This window comes from Agelaius phoeniceus, chromosome 4 (assembly GCF_051311805.1).
Source record: "Agelaius phoeniceus isolate bAgePho1 chromosome 4, bAgePho1.hap1, whole genome shotgun sequence".
Classification (NCBI taxonomy): domain Eukaryota; kingdom Metazoa; phylum Chordata; class Aves; order Passeriformes; family Icteridae; genus Agelaius; species Agelaius phoeniceus.
Window position 1 is genome coordinate 27,476,251 of NC_135268.1, and position 22,675 is coordinate 27,498,925.

Below are 22,675 nucleotides of genomic sequence, written 5' to 3' on the forward strand. Positions count from 1 at the left end.
ATTTGTTTGGTTTTTTTTAATTTTATTCTGCAGTAACACCTATTTGGTGAGGGAAGTGACTTCAGTTTTAGCTGGAGGTTGTCCCCATGCCAAGGCAGAACTGACTAGGCTGTGTTTCCCTGAGGCACTCAGCTGTTGGCAGCTCACCCTTCAAGCCAAATGTTGCCTCAGCTGCCACAGTTCATTCCCTGCTAACTCTGCACCAGGAAGGACAGGTCTTTTCCAAAATGAAACTACACAAAGAACTAAGTTAACTTAATTTGGTATGTCTAAAGGCACAGTTTCAGTCACTCCCTGTATGGAGTGCCACTACTTATATTTCACCTCATCCCCTGTGTGCAGCAACAAGCAAGCAAATACTTGTGTGATTTATTAGAAGGCTTAAGCCCAAAGGCACAGAGCCCAGCACCAGTCTGTACTATGACACCTGCTGTTGTGGCAAGTCATTAATATTTAATTTTCAAAAGTATGTCAAAGAACAAGACTTTAAAAATCTGATTAGCCTAAAATCTAAGGTGGGGTGCTTTGAAGATTGCCACCTCATAAACACAAGAGGCCTGTGCTCTCTGCTTCTCCCTGTACCTGTGCCTTGGTTCTGCACATTCTCAAAATATTTGGAACAACCATTGCTTCAATCCACTTGTGGTTTTCACCCAGCTTCTGCTTCACAAGTCAGGAAGTTCTCTACCTGTTGGTTCTGCTCATTTTGTAAAGTGCAGGTTACCTAGAAAAACTAAGTGTTCTATTTCCTTTAAACAAGAGAGGTTATTACTCCTATGATGCACACTAAAAAGAGCCACAATCATTTAAATGGAGGAAACAATCCAACAGCTACCAAGATTTGAGCTGAACCTACTGAACTGACTGCTACTGCATCGATATCTCACAATATCCCACAGCATCCCAGAGTTCACCTGCACGATTGTGCTCATTCCCTGCTGTGAAGGCCTTTCTAATTAGAGGAGCCTGACTAAAGGATGAGAGAGTGGAAGAAGAAATAATTAAGGTTAAACACAGGGACCACAATTCCAGTCAGATGAACTGATCAAATATATTCCCTCCACTAAACAGGCAAAGATTTTTCCCCCTATCTAATTCCATCTCCCTTTTTCATCCTTCTACCTCTCCTGTTCTGGCTGTCATTGTTTTAGCCATTTATTTCAACCTCCACCCAGCCCTTCCAATCATTGGACAACTCTATAAGCCAGTTCCACTCACTAACCTTGTAGAATAAATATAAGACCACACCCTTTCCCCCCAAGTTTTCTGGAAGGCTAAGGAACAGGTTTGTGAAGGAATAAGAGATGGTGGAGTGAGGGAAAGGCAGGAATCCATCCCAAGTGGGCATCACACTGGAGTTAGTCACTTGTACCTTCACTCTAGCTCATCATCCTACTGGAATCCCAATCAAGATAATTTTATTGAATTCTCATAGTTTGCCACTTTTTCCATCACTTTTATATTGCACATTTATACATCTCAACAAACAGAGCAGTTAGAACAAGGGAACAAAGAAGGGCAGTGCTTGCTGCAAACACCGACGAAGATGTGATGCTGAGAGTCTGAACCCACTGCCAGTTCTGCTGCATGAAAGAAAGCAGGACTGAAACCCTGTGGAGGCAGGAAGCTGTGCCTTAGACAGAACTGCTCAGGAGAGAAGAATCAGCATCCAAAGTTGCCATGTCAGCACAACACTGCAGAACTGCCAGGGAAACAGGGTATGATGCCACTTGTCCTCATCTGGGGAGAAAAGCCTCAGCCTTACCTCTGTAAAACATTGCACTGAATAGAAGAATTATTCAAGGGTATTAAATTTTGTCTGTTGCTTTTTAAATGAATGGGGTTTAGACATACAACAGCCTCTTCTCAGTTAATACATTTATAATCTTCACAACTGTTAAGCTTGGTGGCTGGGAAATAACAGACAGCCCGAACACAGCAAAGTCCAGAAAAGTCCCCCCACACACAACCAGAAGCAACCAGTTCTGATTATAGCTGATAAAATAAGGGAGGTAAATGAAGGGGACCAAGGGACAAGCCTGAAAAACTTATTTTACATGTGTCATTGCAATGCACAAGGCACTTATGTTAAAAAATTTCTTTAAAAAAGTAAAACAGAGAGAAAACCTCTTTTTTAATATAGTAGAATTGTCTAACTGGGGCAATATTTCAACAATTTCAGCGCCAAAATGAAAAAAATCACACCTAAAAAAGTCCTCAAAACCCATCATAAAAATATAACTAAGTGGATGCTCTTGCAAAATGAATTTGTACAAGTATTTCTTGGAGAGTAAGCCCCCAGTGCTGCAGCTACTCTAAGCTAAGAGCTGAAAAAGACAGAATGTGTCAAAGAAGAGGCAATTGGTAATATATTAGAGAAGACCAAATAAAGCACTGGGATGTATAGTTATGTACTGGGCACACACTCTGAAGCCTGTTGTAGCTGTGTCTTTGACCAGCCACTATGGACATACTTGTAAGCAGGGCAAATTAGCTCATAGCAGTAGAAAGATTGGTTTAATTTTCCAGGTTTCTCAGTGATGACTTGAGCAGGTGTTCTAGTAGTGCCTCTTTTCAGCCTGGACCTGGCCTGTGCTGCTGCCAGCCAAGCTCTGCCAGAAGGATTATGCAAGGGAACACAAGGCCAAATGACTGTGATGGGATTTCCCTATCTCTGCTATCCACACACATTTGTATTTTCCTACCTGGAACATTCGATTTTGTTGGTGCCTGTGGTTCAGCAGAAAAGCTGAAATAGAAGAGGCAAGTTATAGCTTTGCATTTCCCACTGACTTGTATGCCTGGATTGTGTTGTGTCCAGGAGAGACAGCTCTGCAGAGGAGGGCTCTTCATGCCAATATTTCAAAAGGAAAAACATTTGGGCTGAAATGAAAGCCCAAGGTACAAAGCACCAAAGGTTTAGAGCCCTCACTGAGCTTTGCAGCTCAAGACCAATGTGCACTAAGCAAAACAGGTTTCAGTCTCTCCACCTCTGCTCACAGCCATTCATGTGTCTTAGGTAAACACTGCTCCAATATCACAATGACACACATTTACAACAATATGGAATTAAAAACTAAATTAAAGGAAGGGGAAGGGGAAGAATGTGAAAAAATAATGTTTTGGCACAGCACTGAAGATTGCTAAAATTCTTAAATAATTGACAAGGCAGAAAGTCCTGGGATCACAAGAAAACCTGGAAAGGATTCCTGGCTTCAGCCTACTATTGATCCATTACATGGCTCATATAGTGACTTAACATCTTTATGTCTCTATTTACTTCCACATGTGAGAGCAGCTGTAATAACCTTTATTATGGTTTGCCATGGTTAATCACCTTATCAGGAACAATACTGATGATACAGGACTGCCAGACCCAAAGTATACTTAGGTGAATTTCCTTATTTGCAGTTATCTCATTTTATTCCTTACTTGCCTGTGATTTTGTCAGGGAATAAACCCCTATGATGGGCAGAACATATTCAGAGACTGATTATGTGAAATATCAGGAAGAAATGAAAAGACACAACCACAGAACCATGACACAAGCAGTCTGGCTAGCATCTCCCAGGAAGCTTCAAGGTCTGTAAATATATTTTCAGTTGCCAAAAGATACTTCAAACAAATAGAAGGCTTTTGGTACCCATTGCTTATTTTCTTCATTCTAGTCACAAAATAAGGCATGAAAGGAGTTCATCTGGAAAATGTGCAGCTAACACGCTCCAGTGGCTGGCTCTTGAGAACAAAGGTTTCTGTTCACAGTACTTATAAGCAGCTCTCAATTAAGTTGGCTTTCTTCTATTGTCTATTAGGCAAGACACAGAGCTTATCAATCATAAATAAACAAGACTATAAGGACAGACTATATTTTGCACATTCACCTTTGAAGAACAGAATTTGAGTGCAGATGAGACCTACAAGTCTCTGAGACGGAACCAGATTCCCTTCCAAATTATGCCTCTATGCAAAAATTATCACAGCACTTAATGCTGCTTTCTAAATTCACAATTAAATGAGGACACACTTTTTTTGTCCAAATGGCAGTGAAATGACTTCCAGAATAAGCTAGATTTGGTCCAAGAGAGTTTTTTTCTGACATATTGATGTGTAAATATAACAAATACCTACTGGTAAGGAGTGCATCTACATTCCTTTGTCTAAAGTGCTTTAAACTACTTCCCAATTAATGGGAAAGGTTGGAGAGTTACTTACAAGCATGGTAGGAAAATATTTGCCCAGAAATGCAAAAGCCTTCATATAAAATTCAGAAGACTTTTTCTTCATGCCTATTTTCTTATTTGCTTCATCCCAATGAGAATCCTCTTCTCTTTTTACTACACCAGCCCTACTCTGTAAATCTTTTCCCAGTTTGTATTTGAGAGCAGGGGGATGGGACACACTGGAAAGCATGCTAAGAGAGCACTTCATATTGGAAACATTCCCTCCTCCCACAGTACAGTCAAAGCAACAAAAACCTTCAGGTGCTTGCTGCTGGTACCCATCTCCAGGTATATTTTTTCCTCACTTTATTTTGCTTCCAGCATTGTAAAGTTGCCAAACATCTTCTTCCTCCTTGCCTCTCAAAAATTTTCCGGCCACTAACAATGCTGTCTTCTGTATAAACTTGTTATTTTACATTCCAGAAGAACAGTCTAGAAGAACAAATAACAGGTCTTTATACTAGCATTTCTTCTGGAAATAATATGTGTGCTTGCATGTTATATATCTATGAGTAGGTTTCTGTATATATATATACACATATTTGCACAAAAGCATACAGAAACAGGTATACAGATGTGTTCCAAAGCAATTTATCTGTGAGGCAACCTCTTTATACTCGATAAATGTAATATGAAACAGAGGGAACTTTCATTGGACATATTTTTGAGATGAAAAAAAAATTTATGAAGGGAGGGGGGCTTCAGAGACAAATACTAGCAGGAGAACCCTTTAAGAATACTTCATCATCCTGCTGTCATGGGAAAAGTTGTTTCCATGGATGGCAAAGAAAAGGAAAAGACAGTAAGATATCTGAGATATCTGTAGGCCAGTGCTGGAAAAGAAGGAACTTCCATCTAAGTACAAATCCTGAAAAACAGATACTTAAAAGTGGGGTTGGCGAATTAGACTACATTAACACAATGAACCCCTCACTTAAGAATCCAGGTCTTGATTGCATGCCATTCTTCAAACTGAGAAGTTTTTACACCAAAACATGTTATATGGATTAACCTGGTTTTCCTAGAGGTTTAATACTGTCAGAAATGGGTTTTTGTGGAAAACCTTGCAGCTAAAAAGTGCATAAAAGAGCCTTGAAACATTAAATGCCTATAGAATGCCTGTAAACAAAAATAGCAAGGGTTCTACACACAGGAAAACTGCTGGAAGCTACAACCACTTTGCAAACTTACCTGCAGTTTTTGTGGCAGAGTTTATCTTCCCTGCTAAAACTGGCAACATGGTGTCTTAGGCATCAGACTTCATGGTCCTGAGCTTTCCTAAGCTAGATTGGCTCTGCTTTGGGAGTGAGTGTGGGGCTGTAAATCTCTGCACCTGCAATGATGCTACAGGCTGCAGAGCACTGCTCAAGTGTCTGTGACCAGTGCTCCACATGGATTACTTAGCTCTTTGGAAACAAAATTCTTTCTCAACATGTAAAACTACAGTACCCACAGGAATATTTACCAGAAGACCCAGGATCTTCAAAATTGTCTAGAGGAAAATCTCTATTGTAGAGAAAATTTCTATTGTAGAGAAAATTTCTATTGTAGAAAATTTCTACTTGCTTTTCCTCTCACTCCCTCACCACCTCCCCCAAAAAAAAGTGTCTGGAAAGAAACGAGCACAGCTAACTTTCTGCATCTCCCTTCTCTAAGGCCATTCACTGACTGCCCTCCCTCCTGCCTTGTTTCAAGGCAGGCTTCTAGGCCAATTGCTAGGGAGCTGAAAGTCAAAAGATGGCAGCTTTGGCATGTCCAATCCCCCATGCTTGCTGAATGGTGAATTACCTCCAGACAGTCCGTTCTTTCTTTCCTGTTTTTCCAGACTGGTTTCTATTCAATTAACTGCTCTGTACTTGCACAATAAACAGCTCCACAGCCTGCCCAAATACCGCGCTCACTTCTACAATAACATTCATCACCTGCATTTTCTACCACTGTGCTTTTGCCTTCTCTGCATCAATAGCACTTCATTTGCAGCATCTCCTTGCAGAGCAAGCATGGCTTTTGGCTCGTTTTGGCCAATCATGACTTGCAGCAAGCTGCTCAAGTCAGAAGGTTCGTGGCAGCTGAGCCGTAGGCACAAAGAGCAGATCACATGGGGAGAAAGTGGTGACACGTTCCAGTCCACGGGCAATGGGTTGTCTTAAGCAAGAGGCAAACAAGAAATAACAACAAGGAAGCAGAGAGTCCTACAATACAAGCACCTCCTAAGTGCACAACAGAAGGACACATGGGAGAAATCTCTGCCAGCCAATGGAGCATGTAGCAGTGCCAGTATATTTCCATACCATGCAAATGTCAGTGTGGAGATTGACACAATGCAGCTCCCAGTACGGACTTGCTGAGGGCCTTAGAGCAGCAGCATTGCCTCATCTCACACCCAAGAATCTCTCCCAGTGAGGATGCAGTGATGGCTTTCTTGAACTGGTTTAAGTTTTTTGACAATAGACAAGCGTTGCCTCCATAAAAGCCATGCAGCTCCTAATGGTGCATGATGTTTGCCTCACCCCTACTGCTACTGAACAAAAAACATGCAGCAGCCCTTCGGCGCCTGAGTTCTCCAGAAGATGATCAGTAGACCATGGGAAGAGGTGCACCAGTTAGTTAACAAGACCTAATTCCATTGGTCTGAAAAAAATTCCTGTTTCTCACAGCAGTAGGAAATTTAATTTTACTCTGCCTATCTTCCAGAAATTTTTAAGTCTCATAAATTGTACAATAGCAGTGGAAAAAATAGTCTCATGACTCTGTTATCAGACCATTTTATGTAACATGTTTGCAGTGAATGATTAAACAAAAAGATTATTGCTTAGTAAGTTTTGAGTAGTTGCCCAGAAATCATGCATGCAGAGCCAAATACTACCGCTGATGTTGAAGCACTTTTAAAAGGATTAACTCGAGCAGACAGTGCCAAAATTCATCCTTTGAATAGGGAGGTGTGCTTGCCATTGAAATGTCAGCAACAAAGTCAACATTGATTTGAAACTTGACACAAAATGCACCAAGAACGTCATTCCCCTGCTGCTTTAGAGATCAGTGCTGGTGTACACTGAAGGACAAATATGTGGCAGTGAAGGTGGCGATGGCCACGGTTTGGGAAAATGGGAGTGTGTAAGTTCATACCTTTGACAGTTCTCTTTGTGTTCCCTGTATGAAAATCGTAAACATTCTGGAATAATTTACATCTGTAATGCTATGAGTGCTGTCAACAGAGATTTCATTATTTAAGTTTCAAATGGTCCCTGAGTTGCTGATTCCTTATCAATTTTCAGATCAACAGTTCTGTTATAAATACTTGGGCATACACTATCAATCACTGAAGAATAGACAAGGTTTTCTATTATTTAAAAAATATGGGGGGGTTAGTGCCAGCTCACAAAATGTTGTGAAAAGCAAAACCAAAATGAACTAAAAATGCCACTGCGGATTTTATAACTAATTATCTTTATTAAATGTTTTTGCAATTCTCTCAAGTCTAATGGAGTGACTTGTCTGTACTTGTAAGTTAATTCTGACCAGGACAGAGTAAACATGCTTTGAAATAACTGTTGCAGAATAACTCATGTGTGAAAACTTGTTCTGGAATGAGTCTGCCTTGTTCCATTTTAGATTAATTCAGTCACTCTGAAAGGAAGAATTTGGGATCTGATGCATATCAGAGTTGAGATCTCTTTTCCAGATGTACTTGAGTTTGATATTTTCTCTCGCTGTTCTTCTTTTTTCAGTAGGCTTTTTGATATACATTTAATTTAGCTCTGCAGTGAGGATAAAGGGAATAATAAAAGAGAAGAGAGTTCTTCTGGAGAACCTCTTATTGATTAATTCCTGCTGACATCCTTGAATTCTACAGCAGATATTGTAACTAATGTTCTTAGGGCATCTGTACCTTTAGGTTCAGAACTTCAGGACCACAGTACCCAAGACCTTTTGTGTTTTGCATAGCAGACTCTGTCTCAGTAACTCTGAAAGGAGTAGGGAGAGGACCAGCTTGTACACTACAGCTGCACAATGACCACGACATCCAATAACATTATTTTTAGGAATATCCATAATTTTGCTCAAAATTTTGGTTGCCATAGTCTTCTAGAGACTCTGAACACAGCAATGATGACACTGGGAATCAGAAACAGTGGCTCTTTAGACTGTTTTTTTGCCTGCAAGAGAGATTAGAAATTATTTGATGTTCATTTCCAGCACCATCTAGCAGGCCAGAACTGCTTACTCAATAACTTTTAACTCTTGTAGAATGGGATGGTCAGCCTCCTCCAATGGGGCTCATAAAGTCAAAAAGGAAATATTCCTCTGTGTATGCAGCCACTCTTTCTATTGGGAATGTTTGAACAAAAAACACATATAAAAAGGGAACACAATAAAAATCCAAAGTAGTGTCAATTGATGACTTCAGATCATTCAAGGCAGCCAGTATTTCTTTTCCTTGGCTCTAGTTCTGACAGTGCTAAAAGATGGTGCTCTGAACAAAATGGGTGATTGCATCCTAGCCCTGGATTAGCCAGGCAGGAAGCCCATTTTTCAATACTGTGCTCTTGACCACAAAGCATACACCTGGGGTGAGGATTTGATGTGACAATTTTAGGCTGGCTACTACCAGATCAAAACCAATGTGGCCACAAACCACCCTGAGCTGATTCAGTACATAAACAGCTTACTAAATTTTGGGGACAGAGAGAGTGAAAGTTTATTTTGACAAATATTATGCTGGATGAGGCTTATACCGTCCTAGGGCAGATAGCATAGAGTCTATAAACTCTATGTGATATGTTTTGGTGAATTTGACAGAAATTCACTCATCAAGTGTATTCATCTCATCTCTGTGGAATCATGGCTCCAGAATGCTTCAGAAGTGAGCAGTGGCCTTATCTGGTCCTGGATGATGTGCCCTGAGGCCAGAAGTTAGATCCCAGTCTGACACAGTGCCTAAAAAAGGCATCCAGCTCTCTGGAAAAACTCCAAGTATAAATCACCACACGAGGACTTAGGTGATCCTCAGATTGTGCTGGTGAAGAATGCTGCTGCAGATGATACCCAAAGTATGTTCACTGCTTTGAGCATGCCAAGGATGATGATTTTCAGTGTAAGACAATAAAATGAGAAAAAGAAGAGATATAGCATCTCTGGAAGTGTCTCTATATTTCAGCAGCAGTACTGGATGTAAAAAGGCCAGCAGCAAACAGTGCATTTGAAGGCACATAAAATGTCAGTGTGTGACAACAGTTACATTCCTTACCTAGGTATGTTAGCACTTGAAACCCTGCATGGCTTGGGTAGGGAGCCACAGTAAAGAATTTCAAATAACCTGTATGTGCTATCCTGTATTTCACTCAAAAATATCCAGCCAGTGCATGGTACAGACTGAACTCAGGGACATGGAATAACAGCAGGACGTTTTCACTGGTGTTTCACTCATTTGTAATATTCACTAAGTTGCAATACATAGTAGGATAAATCTAAAAGAGATGAGATGTTTCAGATTATGAGAGATTATCGACATTTCTTATGACTTCTGCAGAGAAATGTCTTGCTACCTGTCCTACATTAATCCCTTGCCTTCATGGACTGTTCATTTTTAAAGTGCTGGGAAGTACTTTTCCTCAGGAATCTGAGCATTTCAAAGATCTGGAGCAACCTTGCAGAGTAAGAGGGAGAGGGAAGAGTGTGCATGTCCATCCTGAAACATGCATGTAAATATTTGAACCACACAGGGCTTCCCACATGAAAGGATATATCAAACTTCTGCTTGTTCATCAGCGCTATTGAGTAAGTCTCAAATTTGTTAGGGTGTATCATATTCCCAGATGGCATAAATTACTGGGGCATTTCTGGCCTCAGTGAAGTCGTGCAAGTCACAACAGCCTTGGATCAGCATCTCCATTCACAGTCCTTCTTCCCCTGTCCCGTGCATTCAAACAACTGTATGGAACACGTAGTGTTTTACACCCAAAGTGCACAGATAGCCTGAAGTACAAACCCACTGTTTGCAGCAGCTCACACCCTCTCAGGCTATGCTATCTTGTACTAATCTAACATAAAAATGAAGTATCAACACAATTTTAAAAAATGGTTGAAAGAGTTATCAGTTTGGCTTGCAAACAAGCACTATACTGAATCAACTTTGTTCCTAGCAATAATTTCCTTTGCTGCTCAAAACCTTTAAACAATTCATCTTTTCCCTCCAGTTTTCTCACTGTCAATGTAATACAAGAGAACAATCTCTACTATTCTGTAAAGTCTATTTGATTCATTCTTTGCTAGACACAAATTACCAACAATTATGAGTTGAGATCTCCGAAAATCACCATATTCTCAAAAAAAATTTGTAATGTATTAGAATATTTACTTGTAATTTACTTTTCAGGTGTGTTCAAAAGCTTTATGTGAAACCACTTCAGAAATCTTTTGTTCAGAAAAAGTAATCTAGTTCCATGGACATGATCAAAGCAACACATTCTGATGAAACACATTTTCACAGAACCTAATCATATAAACATGTACATTTTAAAATCCGAGTAAAGAACTTCTCCAATGTGTTTTGCTTCATTTGTTAAATTTAGAACTGCTATTCCACGTACCTATGATCAACTTGGAAAGCAAAAAACACCCTTGAGAGCCATAGCATTAGGCTAAGCCTCACTTCCTAAATCCCCCACACTCCTTGTCAAGCCCACACAGAATCTGCTGTAGGTGTCTGCTGCACTCCATGACATTCCTCCCTCCCAGTGCTGTTCAACAGGATCAAATATTTCTGTGCCCTCTCAGGCACCCTGCCCTCCTTGCATCAGCTCTCTGACAAGCCATCACAATGCCTCACGTGCTCTGGAGCACGTGGCTTGTCAGGCAAAGTCTCACCTGCTCAGTGCTGAAAGCTCTCCATGGTCACACTCAAGAAACCAAAGAGCCACCAGGAGAAACTCCTGGCTGCCTATGAGGCCCTCAGGCCAGAGAGACTGTCAGGCTGACAGGGGCTACCTGGAAAAACACAACTGGCTCTGCTCTACAAGAAGCAGAAATTGGTTCACTGAAGTAACTGCTCCCTCCAAAACACCACAGCCTTGCAGGTAGCCACGGGGCCACCAGGCCTGGAGGAGGCCAGGGCACAGATTCTTCCCTATCATGGTCCCAGGACACAGGATATTGTTGTAGGAGCTTCTCCTCTTTGCTCTGGTGTACCCCAAGTTCCCTCCTGGAAGGCTGATTCTGGTTTGGTTAGGCTGGTAAGGAGAAGAAGCTTCTTCAATGTGAACAACCACATTCACTGTCAGCAGTGCAGGAACAACCTGGCTCTTTTCAGCTGGAAATAAAGGCCACATAACTCTTGGCTCTGTCTATTGTTAGCAGTGCCTGCAAACATTTCTGGATAAAACAACTCAGCTGTCTGTCCTATTAAGTTCTCATGGTGTGTTGCACACATGATGATGGCCCACAGCTTTTTCCAAACTTCCCTGGATAAAACTAGGGAATTGGTGCAACTAGACCATTCCAAAGTGACAGCTGGATGCACACATCCTGCTCTTGGAGGTTAACATTGATGTGAGTCATTCTGGGTCACAGGAACTGGTGACAAATTATTAGGACTTTTTATATTTTAGTACAAAACTAGAAGGTCATTTGCACCCTTACATCTTTTACTATTTTCATTTGTTTTGCTTTTAAGATTGAAAACATAAGCCTTAAGTCCTTCTGCAATTGTTGGTCTAACTTTACATGGAAATTTACAAGTTATCACAGAAACACTTGTTTCTTTAAAATTACTTAAGTGAACCCCAGTCTCAGAAAAACGTGGATCTCAAAGGAAATTTTGTTGGTTGAGACCATGTCTAATTTTACTATTAAGCAAATTATGCAACAGGATAACCTGCTTACTGTGTGGGTTGAGTCACCTTCACCCCAGGCTTTCACAGGAGGTGATATAACATCCTTGTAGGCTTACAGAATTAGTGCCTGTGCTTTGATTGTGTGACAGGAACAATGTTGGACTGGAACACAGAGAGGATATCGCCTAAGCTCTGGGTATGTGATTTCTTTTTTCATACTGCAAAGCCCCCAGACACAGGGAAAACAAACATGAAATGATGTGCAAGAAACCTTACACATTCTTTGTATTCCCCAAAATTGTGCAGTAATCAGGATTTTTGGAGCACATATTAGACAGCTACTAGCACCTGAAACAAGCAGTCTAAAATGTCTGGCCTTGCTTTTTTTCCCCTCCCCAATTCATAAGTTTCTGAACCATCTTGGTACTGCAAAGGTTCAGTGACGCCTGTGCCCTTCGGGAGCAGCAAGCTTTTGACCCCCCTCATGCAAGAATTTAATGGAATCTGTGGTCACAAAAGCTGGCTCTTCTCTTGGCTTGTGTGTGATTCAGGGTAAGCAGAGGGCAGAGGGAGCAGTGGCCAGCAGATAGACCCTGCAGAGGTGGTGGGAGCATGACCCAAACACTATTCCCCATGAGCTATCCTTTAGCTGTTTTGCTTCATTTAGCTGTTGCAAGCGCTTTTGCTTGATGTTTAATTTCTTACTGAACCTTGAGCCACCCGGTAGGACAAATTACATCAACCATGAGTAATCATTTGTTTGTAGCTAGTTACCAGGTAGCTTAGTCAATAATAAAAAAGGCAAAACCACTCAGTAAATACTCTTCATCTGAATTTAAAGGGTGTCCTTTTTTGTGTCTTTGATGATTGAGGGAATTAATAAGAAGCATGGAAAATGTGAACATTATTGTGGAGCAGAGCTATAAATATATGAATTATTGTGCACCTGGATTTCTATCAGTTATGGTTTGTACCAGTTGCTGGCCTTGCTGCTTTACCCTGTTTTGTCAGACTTACTCCAGAGCTGTCTCAGATCACCCTCTCTTCCTACTTTCTTGTTTTAGAACAAGTATCTGAATGCAGCACTTTTTATGGTGGGTCCTGAGGTACAGAATTACCTTCTGCTGACATACAGTTCATTTTTCCAATCCCATTTTCCAAACAATATCAACATCATCCATCTATCTATCATCTATCTATCTATCTATCTATCTATCTATCTATCTATCTATCTATCTATCATCAGTCTATCTAAACTATCTGTCTATCTATCTGTATGTCTCCCTGTCTGTCTGAGCTGTACCACTGTGACCCATGGTAACTCCAATTCCTTTCTCTATTGTTTCTTCAACCTAATTCTACCTATTTCCTATGCCTTTCAAATAAATGCTCCAGTTTAGCTGGAGGGTTCAGGCATGAGGTAGGATGGAATGTATTAATAAATCAAATCAAGTAACCATAACTGTATTTTCTGGTCCTTTAGCCCTATGAATTTCACCAAGGTTTTTCAGGATAATATTAAGTGTCTGCATCCCACTATTGAATTGCTTTATTAAGTTTCATTGAAAATCTCTGGGGAACTGTTGTTTTTGTGTTTCATTGTGTAGTACTTGGAACATCAAAATCCTAATCTAGATTTGTGGTTTCTGCAACTGCTACTAAAATACAAAGAGAAATCTCTGTTAAATGCCAGTCTCTGTAGCACACTGGCAAAATCCAATCCAGTTTTGGATACCAAAACAAAAGTAGAAATTGTGGTTTTAGACAAACACCATGGTTTCCTGGGTTATATAACTTGCATAGCATTTCTGCATGTCACTGGGAAGCCCAATTCAGTACTGTTTGCACTGCAGTAGGTTAGATGTAAATTATAAAGAGATAATCAAACTTCAAAGCACTTAAAGAAGAATTACTGTAATTTGGTTCATGTGATCTAAAACAGTTTGCCTGATTTTAGGACAGGGTAGCTACATTCAGTCTTAATTCAGAATCATGGCAAGTCTCCTACAAAATTACCCAGGAGTTTTCCCAGATACCTGAAAACATTGGCAGCACTAGGACACCAGGAACGTAGTTACCAGGAGAGCAAAAGCCCATGTCTTGTCTGAAAAGAGTTAAATAATAGTTCCATAAAGTACAGGGCAGAGGTACATCAACAGCCCTCATGCAGGAAGGACCTGCCAATAAAAATTCTCATCAAAAAAATTCCAAAACCATGCAACCAGTTCCAGACCCCCAGAGGCATGTAGGACTGCAATGTGGTGAGACAGACTCACTACAAAAATCCTGTTCTGTGCAGGAGTCTTTAAATGAGAGAGACCTCCCTGCCTTATTATTATGTTGGAAACTACGACAAGTCTGTTTAAAGAATAGATTTTGCTTCAGAAATTGCTTTGTCAAACCAAACACATTTGTTTGAATTATCAGTTTCAACTTTTTTGACTAGATTTTGCAAGTCCAGTGTACATAAAAGAGATACACTTAAATAGAGAGACTGACCTTTTCACTCTGCAAGCAGAGGTTTCAACAAAGTCACACCTGATTACAAGTTTCAGAAGATTTCAAAAGTTTTGAAAGACTCTGAGGTATTTGTGAAACAGAACCTCCCTTTTTATGGCTTGTTCCAATGTTGAGAACATGCGCTGAGAGGCAAAGCAGGATCTGGCACTCCAGCTAATCCAGCAAGCTGACTCAGAAGCATAGCTGGAGACTAACAGGACTCTGGCTTACACAGACTAACAGTTAGTAGAGTCTTTTGGCCAATCTCCTTAGTCTGGTGTCTTCTGTTTTCTTCTCAAATGTAAAGTGAGGCTTTCTAACTAACATTATTACTGCTGTGTTAAGTATCTATGTCTGCATGACTTATTTCCAGTACAATCTGCAAGAGCAGTGTAAATATCCCAGTTACAGTCTCTCAGACAACATAAATAAGTTGTTGCCTTGCACAGAATTTTGCAGATAATGTTGAAGAGGAGATACCCATGACTCAAAGATGGCACCAAGAATATTTCACTTTCAATGAACCGTGTTTCACTTAGAGGTTTCCTAAAAACAAATACAGATTACCGACCCTCAAAGACCTACTCCAAATGAAAGGAAATGTGCAGCAGTTTAACCAAAGGGCTGTTCAAATTAATTAAGACTGTATCAGGACAAGAACTTGGCCATTTTTATACACAGTTTTACGTTAATGTAAACTGCTGGAACAATATTGATTCAACATGAGACACTATGAAATACTGCTGTCTAAAGTGAAGCATTTCCAAAATGATCATGAAAGTTCCAGAGTCTCTCCTGCTGCCAAATTAAATTAAATTTACTGCATTAACTTCATTTAAAAATATCTCTTCAGCTGGGGGAGAAGTTTGGAGCCAGCTGCCCTACCTCTCAGCACATGTAAGTGATAATGACAGGTGAATATACACTATACAGTAGCTTCATATTTCTACTGCTAGAATCCATGTCACTTTCTATTTTTGAGAGCTGACTGAGTGTTTACTAGGCTACACTTCGTCCCCCTCCTTCCTCTGTGCCCTAACCTTGTAACCCAAGATGCTGGTGGCCGTGTTGGGCTTGCAGTGCTCTGACCTTTTGTTCCTCAGCTTGGAAGTGCCTGGGTTTATCCAGCAAGGATTCCGGTTGGGTTACACCAACAACCTTTCCTGACATGCCTGGTGAACTTCTCAACAGAAACAGGAAAGGACCATGGCTTACCTCGGTTCACAGAGCAGCAGAGCTGGGTTCCTGTTAGGCTAGGGTGGGGTTAGATGTTTCTGAAATTACCCTGGGTACACATGGGACTGTGAGGGAATGTCACCAGTCAGCCTGTGGGTGACTGATCCACAGGGGGTGTGGGCACTGAATTCACTTTCTGGGCACCTTTCTCCAGTCTTTATTCAGGCAAAACACTTAGTGAACTTCTTATTTCACCTAGCAAAGACAGATCATGCCACTTGCGAAATCATCACATGTACTTAACGAGAAAAAGGCAATTTCCTAATTATTATGCCACTGTACATCACTCCACATACACAACTGACCCCAAAAAGACATCCAAAGAACGAATTATATGATTAATAGGAGGATAGCTGAACTATTTTGTCATTCCCATCTGGAGGATGACCACCAAAACTGCCTGTGAGTTTTAGCTGTGTGCCAACTAAAGGATAAATCTGGAACTAAAGCACTGACCAGCAGTCTTTGGTGGCCTGGTTCACAGAATTGAAAATTGTCGGTGGAAACTGGACAATTGCTGCTATTTTTTAGTAAAACCTTGTCTTTTTAAATTGATTTAAAATCTTTAAGTCTGTCTAAAAGTAAAACAACAGATTTGTACCCTTTCTCCTGATTTCTGATGTGTATCTGAATTCATGTTTCCATATCTCCCTCATTTCAATTCAAAAATGCTTTATTTTCTATTTCAATTTTCTGTGACTATCCTAGTCTGAAATATAAAATGTTGTGTTCTTCTTCATATGCTACAACTCACAGAGGTGAGCACAATACACAGAAAAAAATCAGAAATATTCCTATCAGCAGAAAAAAATCAGAAATGTTCCCATCAACTAGATAAACCCCATTATTTTGAACCTCCTCTTTGCACGGTACTTGAGTTAATTTTGGCTTTGCCATACTGTAAAACTGTGCCTTACTGAATGGTTAGTTGCTGCCCAAAACAATTATTCCTCCTCCTCAGACCCCTGGCTGTCTTCCCACCCTTCCCCTTGGCCAGCAGGGTCACCCGTCTGATGCAATGGAGAACCAAGTCAGGAAGCTTAGCTGGCAGAAAATCAATCATTCTTTTTCATGGTCTAGTTTTCTGCTCTTATGGTTGGAACAACTCACTGAGGATTCAGAAAACTGCAGAACCACTCTAAAAAAAGCAGCACACTCTTAGCCTTGTTCAAACATTTTCTGAAGCTTCACTTTTACTATTTGCCAAGAGTAGAGCTTTTTCTGGTATGACTAGAAATACTTCTATCTTGCCACTTTTTCAGGTCTCATACATCACCCCCGGATTTTGACAGGTCTGGAAAGCACAGTGGACAAGACTCATATTCCTTCTAGCACATATCTCCATCATTTGCTTTCCCTCCGCCTCCAAAACACATTTAATTATTCTCAAGGCAATGCAAAATTTGAAGACTCTTACACATAACTTACTAAAAAGCAAAACCAACTTATTTTGCCTTTCAGGTATTTTAATGAATTGCCAACAGTTTTCCCAAGCAAAATTCTTTACTTTTAATCATTACCCTATTTTTAAACTCATCCCTTCTCCAAGCTTTTTCATAAAGCCACAACCTGTCAGTGGTCACTTGAAATACAACCATTTTCTATACAGTACATAGCCATATTTTATAGCAAATGGGGTTTTTTTTATATGGGACACATCAAAGAGTTTTTATTTATTCATAGTGAATTGGCTTTGATCAAGTGTTCCTGAGAGTAACTGCTGATCATTCTAGTATTTCCAGTGACCAGCTGATGGTCTCTCCCAAAATCACCACAAAATAGATGGCAGCAGGGGAAGCACAGTGACAAGGTCTTGTTGAATTATGTTGCCTTTCCAGCTGAGCTGCCATTCCTAGGGTGGCTGTGAGAGGTAATAGACCTTTACATTTGGTTTGCCTGCCTGACCTGCCAGTTAACTGGTGGTTAACAGTTAATGCATTCCCCAGCAGGGTTCTGTGATAAAGGAACATGCTCATGGTTTCATAATGCATATTTCATTGCCATTGCTGTCTTCCTCAGTTAAGAGTCTGTCTTTTCCTATTTACAATAGGGTTATAATCTTCACTGATTTTCATGATCTGGAAAACAGTAGCTAATAAATAGCACAAATTGCAAGCCTTTTACCCATGTATGTGGCTCCTTTAGAGCTCAAAGTATCATCCTTGATAATGATGAGAAATGCTGGCCTGGCTTTTACATGTCTGATAAGTGTGCACAAAACAGCTGAGTGAATTAACAAACCAGGGACAAAAGGCAAAGATCATGCATGGGATTTAGATAGACAGCAATCCTCCCTGAAACATGGTACTTGATAATTTGATTTTGAAAAGGCACAATGACTTTGAAGCTCTAGCAGAATTTTCCATAGGGCTGAAAAGTAAAGATGACAGATGTTCTGCTTGCTCACTATCTACTGTCACAGCAAATACAGTTTTCTTGTCACCACCTACAAATCCCAGGATACAGCTGCCTTTCCTCCCCCCCCTCCCATTTATCCCTCCCAAACTCCACATTTCCTCACCACACCTGTTCTGCCAGAGCTCTTATCAGCTTCCCTCAGGATCACTGCCCCCAGTCCCTGATGAGCAGCAAGAGTTTCCTGGGCTCATCTCCAAAGTCCCTATCCTTCTCCTAATGGCTTATTATTGTCTTGCTGCTAACTGCAAGAAACTGAACACATATTTTTATACAATAAAAGACGGAAAGAATTAATTTCTTGGATAAATCTGGAAATGAATGGTGTTGCAGGGAAAACTTGTATTTGGTAAGGATTTCACTGATGTGCTGCTGGTTTTTATTGGTATCAGTGGGAACCTGCATAAGGATCTAAGTTCTCCTCTAAAGCTTAAAACAGGGCAAGGAGATAACAACAACTAAATGATGCTCATAAAAAAAGACAAGAAAATTATTACAACACTGGCAGAGATCATTTTGTGAACAGCCAACTTATTTTGATTTTAGACTGATTTGATTTTGTTTCCTACTGCTCTGGCTTGGAAGACTTTTCATTCAGATATGCTACATCTGGTCTGAAACTATTCTCCAGACTTCAGCAATGATGTTCTTGCTTTCCCCCTGTCAGGCTGCTCAAGACCTTAAGGCACAATTTTCCAGGACTCCATCACAGTCCACAGCTGTTCTTGCTAAAACTCCACCTTCCTACTCCCTTACAATCGATTTGTCAAATGGAAATTCTCAACCTCAGCTGCTTTACTCACAGATTAAATGAAATAGGCTATGCTACAGAGCACAGCTAAGATCTAGGTATCACCAAGTGAGTAATTTTCAGTTCTTGGAGCAGCACAGTACAGTGAACATTAGCACCCAATACTAAACAAGTTTTTTATCTCTATGGCACCAAGCTGACGCAGCTGTGCTGCTTCCAGCACTCCTGCAAGCATCCCTGCATGGCCCTGTCTTGTGGCATGTGGATAATTCCTGCCAGCATCCACCTTGTAGCTCTGCACCACCTGAGATATACCTACCCTGGCTGCTCTGTGCATCTGAAACACGAGTGCAGGACTCCAGCTCAGCTGCCTAAACCCTCCTCAGCGACTTTTGCATCTTCCACAGCAACAAAAGGTGCACTTCTCTTCAAGCATCACCTCTAGTTATGGAGCTCCCTTGCTGCAAAGAACTCCCTTTTTAAGGAGTAGGAGGTAAAGACCTGTGTCTCCTCCTGCCCTTCCCCTGAGGTTTTATCATTCTCCTCTCTTCTCTCTTGGTTACAGCAGATAAGATGGATTCAGCCAGTCAGCAGACTCTGCTGCTCATGAAGCTGTGTAGTTCTGCTTTTGCCCTGTACTGGATGTCCTCTTTTCAACTCAGGAAAAAAATTTGTTTTATAGTGTCAGAACTGGCTGACTAAACATTTTAGTAATAAGGTTAAGTATAGTCTGCCTTCCTGCACATCTCTAATCCTGGTGTGGCTACATTAACCCTTCACACTTACAATACCAGCAGTCACATGACATATGTACAGAAGCCATTCCAAACAACCCACATCCTCTGCTATCCTGGTGGTCACTCTGTGGTGAATGGAAATCATATGACAGATTTTTGATCAAGATAGCACATTTCCCACATCTTTCTTTTCATCATCAAAAAAAGTACTGCATTAATAACAAAAGTCAAAAGTCATCAAATAACATAATGCAATTATATTTCTCAGACTGTTTGGCTTTAAAAGAAGTCTGTGTTCACAGGCTGCAAAACATCCAGCTTTCACAGGCATAAATACCCACAGTCCACCCAGAGGCAATTCCCACCAGGGAATTTTTCCACGTGTCCCTAGAGGACAATGTATCTAAGTACAATGTAGAGCAGTGAGGTTCCATCCAAAAATCAGCAAAGGAGAAGTCCTCCCAAAAAGCAAAACCAGGTAAGAATTAAAGCTTAGCAGACTCTTTCCAAGGATGTATGTCAAATGTATGGTGAAAGTGCTTCCTGAAATGTGTCAGAAACAACATTCTGGCAGATACCAAAAAGTTTCAATTCCATGGTGTATGCAAGTCCTTCAGGTTGGAGGGATGGAGAGGGTAGTACCTCTAGAGGAGGAGTTCTCTAATCACCAGACTCCTCTTGCCTCCCTACCCACAGAGATATAAAAACTTGCCTCAGCAGTGCCATCCCAGGGCTTGCATAACTGAAGCAGTGAAACCCAATGGGATCTTGCTCCTCTAAGCATTGCCACAGAAAAAGCATTGACCATGTATTTTTAATAATGGTAACCTCAGAAAAGAATACTCGGTAATCAATAAGAAAATACAGACGTGAAATGGGAATTGTCACAGGCCACTACTATCAGAGGTTGTGTGGAGGGCAAATAGCATGGGGCTTAAAGCTTGTGTGGGAGCCCAGAGTACTCCACAGGACCCAAGGATGTTTCCTGCAGTGCAGGTATATCACAAAGCTGACTAGAATAAGTCCCATCCAAGTCCCCAGTACAAAACAGGAAAATATGTACAGGGCAAGGGAGTGTCAGTGACAAAAGGTCTCTAATAATATCTTTTAAAGTCATGTTATGGTGAAGTAGGTACATCTTACAGCAACTTCCCTTTGTCCACTGGTACTTAATTCATGTGCAAGTCATGTGCTCATTTCATAAATGAGCACAAGAGAATACAGGAGACTATTCAGGCAGAAATAATTTGTTCTGAATTTATTAGGGCAACACAGCAACTCAAAGATCAGCACCTAAAATTCAGAGAACAAATGTGGTTCCACTGTGTGCACTGAGGAAGTCTATTGACACTTGACCATGTGAGAGAAAAGCCTTAAATGACATCTCCAAAGAGGGTACCCCTGTGATGTATTTCTGGATACCAATCACAGCAGTTTGGCCATGACTGGACCAAACCAAAACCATGGACTCATGTGTACCCACACCATAAAGTAGTTTCTACCTCAGGTCAGGAACAAAGCTTTGGACTGTACTCCAAGATTATCCTCAATGGATGACTGGTCTTTCTAACCCTGTGGGATGCTTTTTATTTAGGGACACTTTCCTCAGTGTAGGAAGTGAAAAAAAAAATCAACAATAACTGAATATCCTGCCTCCCCTGTGGTTAAGTACTAAATCATTATATTCCTACAATTTTTCCTTCTCCTCACCATTTCTGATGGGACAGTCACTCAGACAGAATACACCTGAGTCCAGCTGCACTGCAGCTGCTGCAGCTTCGTTGCCATGTGGCTGTTTGCCCTGCTCTGTGCAGAACTTGCCTCTGCCCTTGGTGCCAGCTTGAACTGCAACAAAAAGTAACATGCTTTGTCTCCCAGACTACCTACCCACGTTATTACAGCAAGACCTGTCCAGCTGAGGAGAGCACTCTCTTCCTCAGGGAGAGGATGTGACTACGTGGGGATAGCGAGCAAGGTTATCCCAGGACAGGCAGCAGACCAAAAAAACAAATTGCGTCAGCATGGAAAAGGATTGGGCAGGAGTGGAGGGTGTGTCAGGGCACGCTCCCAGGCACAGAAAAGCTCAGAATAAACAGGGAGAAAGTCGCTGGCCCGGGTTTGAATAAAGGCCTTGGAAATGCAAAGAAATGGGCTGCACTAATGAGGGCACCAGCATTTCCCTGCGAGCAGAAAGCTGGGGAGGAGGGTGGAGGAGAAGGAAAGGAAAGCCGGATGTGGAAAACTGTGGAAAAGTGGTGAAGACAGCTTTAGAAAGAAAGTAATCTGAAACCTCAGTCAGACAGAAATGAACAGTACAGTTGGTCAGGAATTTGGTGATAGGGTTCTGTGTGATAAAATTTAATTAATGCAAAATCTACTCTGGGTGTGACCAAAAGGCTGAGGAGTCCTTAACTTGGACAAGGTGTGGCAGAAACAGAGGCTGCCCTTGTCCCAAGGAGTTTACAAATTGCCCTTGGGCCATTTGCAAGCAGATGGGCAACAGGGTGAGACGGAGGGGCACCATCGGGCTGGTCTCAGCACCCGAGCTGAATCCAGTCCTCTGATTTTGAAGGTACCACAGGATCAGAGGCAGGTTCAAAGTGAGTTGTGCTTGGAAAAGAATAATATGATATTTCAGCAGAAGTATACGGGGCACAAGCAAAAAGGCTAACAGAAGTGAAAATCTGACAGAGCTCCTTTCAAAATTTATCAAGGGAGAAATTTTAGCACAATGAACTAATTGGAGAGAGCTGGAGTAACCATTTCAGTAATATATGAGTTGTGAAGGAGGGTGAAGGAATGATCTCGCAGTCTACATTTCAGGAAACAGAAGAGACAGAGCTTGCCAACAAACCAGTAAGCAGGACATACTGTGCTTAAACTTTCAACAAAATGTTTCTGCAATTTTTTTTTCTACAGAAAGTGTCCTTTGACAAAAGCATTTAAAAAGTCATTATTACCCTGAAATTATCTAGAATTAAAAAA